The 6,027-nt window shown below is 46.0% G+C and overlaps 1 non-coding gene across 1 annotated transcript; it reads right to left on the minus strand.

The window, feature by feature from the left end:
* Nucleotides 1–5,602: 5,602 nt before the first annotated feature.
* On the minus strand, nucleotides 5,603–5,676 carry TRNAN-AUU (transfer RNA asparagine (anticodon AUU)). Its single transcript has one exon. It is a non-coding gene; the product is annotated as a tRNA-Asn (tRNA).
* Between the last annotated feature and the right edge of the window lie 351 nt (nucleotides 5,677–6,027).

Consider the following 6,027-nt stretch of genomic DNA (forward strand, 5'->3'; position numbering starts at 1 on the left):
TACCACACACCGTAATGCCTGACACATTATGACACACACCGCAATGTCCGTGATACATTATGCCACACACTGCAATGACCCTGAGACATTATACCACATATCACAATGCCTGCGATATAGTATACCATACACCGTAATGCCTGCGACACATTATGACACACACCGCAATGTCCGTGATACATTATGCCACACACTGTAATGCCCATTACACATTAAGTCCTACAGTAAGGCTTCTAATTACTTTTCAATTACCTGCTCGTTGTCAGGGGTTTCATGCACTGGGTGTCATGCTCGTTGCCAGGGGTTTCATGCTCTTGGTTCCATGCACGGTGCCAGCGGTTTTCATGCTCAGGGTGTCATGCTCGTTGCCAGGGGTTTCATGCACTGGGTGTCATGCTCGTTGCCAGGTGTTTCATGCACTGGGTGTCATGCTCGTTGCCAGATGTTTCATGCACTGGGTGTCATGCTCGTTGCTAGGAGGTAGTCCTTGTTGCTAGGGCTGTGCTCCCAGTGCCACATATGTCCCCAGTGCCAGATATTCCCCCACGGTGCCAGGTACTTACATGCCCCAGTGCCAAATATAGTCGTCCCCCCCATGTGCCAGGTACACATATGCCCCCAGTGCCAGATATTCCCCCCCAGTGCCATATATGCCCCCAGTGCCAGATATTCCCCCCAGTGCCATATATGCCCCCCGTGCCATATATGCCCCCAGTGCCAGATACCCCCCCCCAGTGCCATATATGCCCCCAGTGCCAGATATTCCCCCCCAGTGCCATATATGCCCCAGTGCCAGATATCCCCCCCAGTGCCAGATATGCCCCCAGTGCCAGATATTCCCCCCAGTGCCAGAAATGCCCCAGTGCCAGATATTCCTTCCCCCCCCCCGTGCCATATATGCCCCCAGTGCCAGATATTTACCCCCCCCGCCGTCGCTTTTTGGAGGGACACGGAGGGCACAGCTCGTCTCTCCTGTGTCCCTCCTGCTGCATCATCTCCGGCGGCCGCGGGTCTAATAGGGGGAAGTGCCGGTTCGTGAGCCAATTAGAGCTCACGGACGGCACTTCCCCCTATTAGACCCGCGGCCGCCGGAGATGATGCAGCAGGAGGGACACAGGGAGGCGCGCTGTGTGCCCTCCGTGTCCCTCCAAAAAGCGGCGGAGGGAAGGAGACTGCAGACAGACATGCGGACGCTCGTCCGCATGTCAGTCTGCTGTAAATCAGTGGCTCCCCCGCAGCCCCTCGCCCCCAAGCCACCGCGAGGACTGCGGGGGTAGTAGTTACGCCACTGGTCCAATCTCATCTGATGATGGAAGCTAAGCAGTGTTGTGCCTGGTTTGTTTTTGGATTTCAAGTCCTGCCTTCTGGTTTGGCCACGGCACCTCGGATATTCACCAAGGTCATGGCCGTGATGACGACCCTTCACCATCAGAGAATCAGGATCCTGCCAAATCTGGACGACTTGCTGATCCTGGTGAACTCCCAAGAGGTTCTCCACAGTTATCTGGAACTGGCGGTCCAATTCCTAAAAGTCCACGGGTGGCTCATCAACTGAAAAAAGTCCTCGCTGGTCCCTGCTCGGAACATTGTGCACCTAGGGGCACTGCTGGACACACACAGCCAACAATTGTTTCTGTCTCCAGAGAAAGTCCTGAAAATTCAGGACAGTATCGTCCTCTCTCGCCCAAGAGTGTTGATACACACAGCGATGCAAGTACTAGACCTCATGGTGTCGGCTTTCGATATGGTAGAGTACGCTCAATTTCATTACCGCCCTCTGCAGAGGTTAATCCTCTCCAAGTGGGACGGCCTGCCTCATCGGATGATGTCTCAAATGATCTCCTTGACTCCGGAGGTTCGTCTGACACTGAGCTGGTGGCTACAGGACCAACAGTTGAGCAGGGGCCATCCCTTCTGGATCTCCAACTGTGTCCTCCTGACAATGGATGCCAGTCTTTTGGGCTGGGCCATGGTGTTGGAGCAACACTTTCTCCAGGGTCGGTGGACCAGGGAGGAATCTCTCCTCCTGATATACATTCTGGAATTGCAGGCAGTGTTCAATTAATTGACACTGGCCCTGCCTCTAGTACAAAACAGGCCTGTTCAAGTACAATCTGACAACGCCACCATGGTAGTGTACACAAATCATCAAGGCGGCACTCGAAACTGCATGGCAAAGCTGGAAGTATCAAAAATCCTCCGTTGGGTAGAAAGTCATCTGACAGCAATATCGGCAGTGTTCATTCCCGGAGTCCTCAACTAGGAAGCGGATTTCCTCAGTCGTCAGGACGTTCACGCTGGAGAGTGGAGAGGCCGCAGCAGAAATGTCTGCACTGGTGTCAGTAGGTGACTGAGGCAGGGATGACTTGGAGATAGTGGGTGACTGAAGCATGTATGAGTGGGAGATAGTGGGTGACTGAGGCCGGGGTGACTGGGAGATAGTGGGTGACAGGGAGATAGTGGGTTACTGAGGGAGGGGTGATAGGAAGGGGTTGGGTAAGTATGGGAAGAAAGTGGGTGACAGGTATAATAAATGACTAAGGCAGGGGTGATAGGGAGATAGTGGATGACTGTGGCAGGGGTGACAGGGACAGTAAGAGACTGAGGCATGGGTGACAGGGATAGTGGCTGACTGAGGCAGGGGTGACTGGGAGATAGTGGGTGACTGAGGCAGGGTTGACAGGGATAGTGGGTGACTGAAGCAGGGGTGATAGGGTGACAGTGGGTGACTAAAGCAGGGGTGACTGGTATAGTGGGTGACTGAGGCAGGGATCGCAGATATAGTGGTTGACTGAGGCAGCGGTGACTGGGAGATAGTGGGTAACTGAGGCAGGGGTGACAGGGAAAGTGTGTGACTCAGGCAGGGGTGATAGGGAGATAGTGGGCTGCATATCTCTGCCTCACTGCAGCAGCACATTCCTGCTTCAATGACAGCAGCACATCCCTACCTCACTTATAGCAGCACATCCCTGCCTCGCTGACAGCAGCACATCCCTGCCTCGCTGACAGCAGCACATCCCTGCCTCGCTGACAGCAGCACATCCCTGCTTCACTGACAGCAGCACATCCCTGCTTCGCTGACAGCAGCACATCCCTGCTTCGCTGACAGCAGCACATCCCTGCCTCGCTGACAGCAGCACATCCCTGTCTCGCTGACAGCAGCACAGCACTGCTTCGCTGACAGCAGCACATCACTGCTTCACTACCAGCAGCACATCCCTGCCTCACTGGCAGCAGCACATCCCTGCCTTACTGACAGCTGTATATAGGGCCTAATTCAGACCTGATCCCTGCTGTGCATATTCACACAACAGGAGATCAGGTCTGAAGTGCGTGTGTGCTGGTGCCGCAGTGCACCGGCACATGCCAGAGATGCGATCAGCATCTCTGCCCAGTGAGCGCCTCTGCCTGATTAATCTGGAGAGTTTTTGTAAGATGTTTCTTCCATCAACCAACGAAGAAACACATTGGTACTTTCCCATGATGAGTGAGTGCTTCAGGATCTCTTGAACTTACATGTGCAGCAGAGTACTGCAATGGAAGCATGCTGGGCCCATAACCCAGAGGTAGGCAGATTGAAACTATCCTCTGCTATATGCATTTTTTTTTTGTTAATTAAAGTAATCAAAAACTGGGATTGATATTTTGTCTCTTTTATTTTTACTTAAAGTACAATGACTTTTACCATTTTAATTTGTTTTAATAGTATATTGACAGTATTGTTTTCTTTCAAAAATCCACTTCATTTTCTTTACCCTATTATTAAAATGGTAATTGACAAAAACAAACTACATTGTCACCAGAAGAGCAATACAAAATGTACAAGTGATATATTAAAATCATCTTTCCAGCTTGAATTTCAATGATGCATTGGGTCAACAATTTTGTGAGAAACATCTTCACCCTTAAATAAAGATTTTCTTAATTCCTTACCTGTGTGCTAATTAGATATCACCTTGTTTTCACATTAAACAGACTTCCACATGAGAAAGCAGCAAGGATGCAGTGGCGTTAATGTTTCCTGGTGTCAACCTGTATTATTTCAGTAGACATTGAAATGAGGATACATCTTGCTGCCTTTCCAATGAAGCAAGTTTAATTTAGTAATAGGTGAAAAACCATCCCTACAAAGGTGTTAATCAGAGACTTGGCTTTGTGGACACTTTTCAGAGAACAAATTTGTTAGCATAAAAATAAAGCCAGAAAATAAAGAGCTGTTTAATCACTCAATTGGATTTTTCTGCCAGCATATTTTTTTTCTCTGCAACCCACTGCTAAATTGTGCTTCCTAGCTGTTTTTATAAAATCACTGAATCAAATCTAACTCTGATTACATCAGAGAAGGCCAGGTACCCTACACCAAAACAGGGGGTTTGAAATTTTGACTTGTCTACTTAAAGATCACCAAAATCTGATAACAAGGTCAATTAGGTCCCTGGGTGGGATTGAACCACCAACCTTTTGGTTAATAGCTGTACATACTAACTGATTGCGCCACAGAGACACTTTGCAAAAGTCCATACTGACAAAGGCTAATAAGCATTCATCTAAAACGTTTCCTAGAAAAACTTTAAAAAGTCAATAATCTGGAGAGTTTTTGTAAGATGTTTCTTCCATCAACCAACGAAGAAACACATTGGTACTTTCCCATGATGAGTGAGTGCTTCAGGATCTCTTGAACTTACATGTGCAGCAGAGTACTGCAATGGAAGCATGCTGGGCCCATAACCCAGAGGTAGGCAGATTGAAACTATCCTCTGCTATATGCATTTTTTTTTTTTGTTAATTAAAGTAATCCAAAACTGGGATTGATATTTTGTCTCTTTTATTTTTACTTAAAGTACAATAACTTTTACCATTTTAATTTGTTTTAATAGTATATTGACAGTATTGTTTTCTTTCAAAAATCCACTTAATTTTCTTTACCCTATTATTAAAATGGTAATTGACAAAAACAAACTACATTGTCACCAGAAGAGCAATACAAAATGTACAAGTGATATATTAAAATCATCTTTCCAGCTTGAATTTCAATGTTGCATTGGGTCAACAATTTTGTGAGAAACATCTTCACCCTTAAATAAAGATTTTCTTAATTCCTTACCTGTGTGCTAATTAGATATCACCTTGTTTTCACATTAAACAGACTTCCACATGAGAAAGCAGCAAGGATGCAGTGGCGTTAATGTTTCCTGGTGTCAACTTGTATTATTTCAGTAGACATTGAAATGAGGATGCATCTTGCTGCCTTTCCAATGAAGCAAGTTTAATTTAGTAATAGGTGAAAAACCATCCTTACAAAGGTGTTAATCAGAGACTTGGCTTTGTGGACACTTTTCAGAGAACAAATTTGTTAGCATAAAAATAAAGCCAGAAAATGAAGAGCTGTTTAATCACTCGATTGGATTTTTCTGCCAGCATATTTTTTTTCTCTGCAACCCACTGCTAAATTGTGCTTCCTAGCTGTTTTTTATAAAATCACTGAATCAAATCTAACTCTGATTACATCAGAGAAGGCCATGTACCCTACACCATAAGATGAGGTTTGAAATTTTGACTTGTCTACTTAAATATCACCAAAATCTGATCACAAGGTTAATTATGTCCCTGGGTGGGATTGAACCACCAACCTTTTGGTTAATAGCCAAACACACTAACCGATTGCACCACAGAGACACTTTGCAAAAGTCCATACTGACAAAGGCTAATAAGCATTCATCTAAAACGTTTCCTAGAAAAACTTTAAAAAGTCAATAATCTGGAGAGTTTTTGTAAGATGTTTCTTCCATCAACCAACGAAGAAACACATTGGTACTTTCCCATGATGAGTGAGTGCTTCAGGATCTCTTGCACTTACATGTGCAGCAGAGTACTGCAATGGAAGCATGCTGGGCCCATAACCCAGAGGTAGGCAGATTGAAACTATCCTCTGCTATATGCATTTTTTTGTTTGTTAATTAAAGTAATCCAAAACTGGGATTGATATTTTGGCTCTTTTATTTTTACTTAAAGTACAATAACTTTTAC

This window comes from Pseudophryne corroboree, unplaced genomic scaffold (assembly GCF_028390025.1).
Source record: "Pseudophryne corroboree isolate aPseCor3 unplaced genomic scaffold, aPseCor3.hap2 scaffold_681, whole genome shotgun sequence".
Classification (NCBI taxonomy): domain Eukaryota; kingdom Metazoa; phylum Chordata; class Amphibia; order Anura; family Myobatrachidae; genus Pseudophryne; species Pseudophryne corroboree.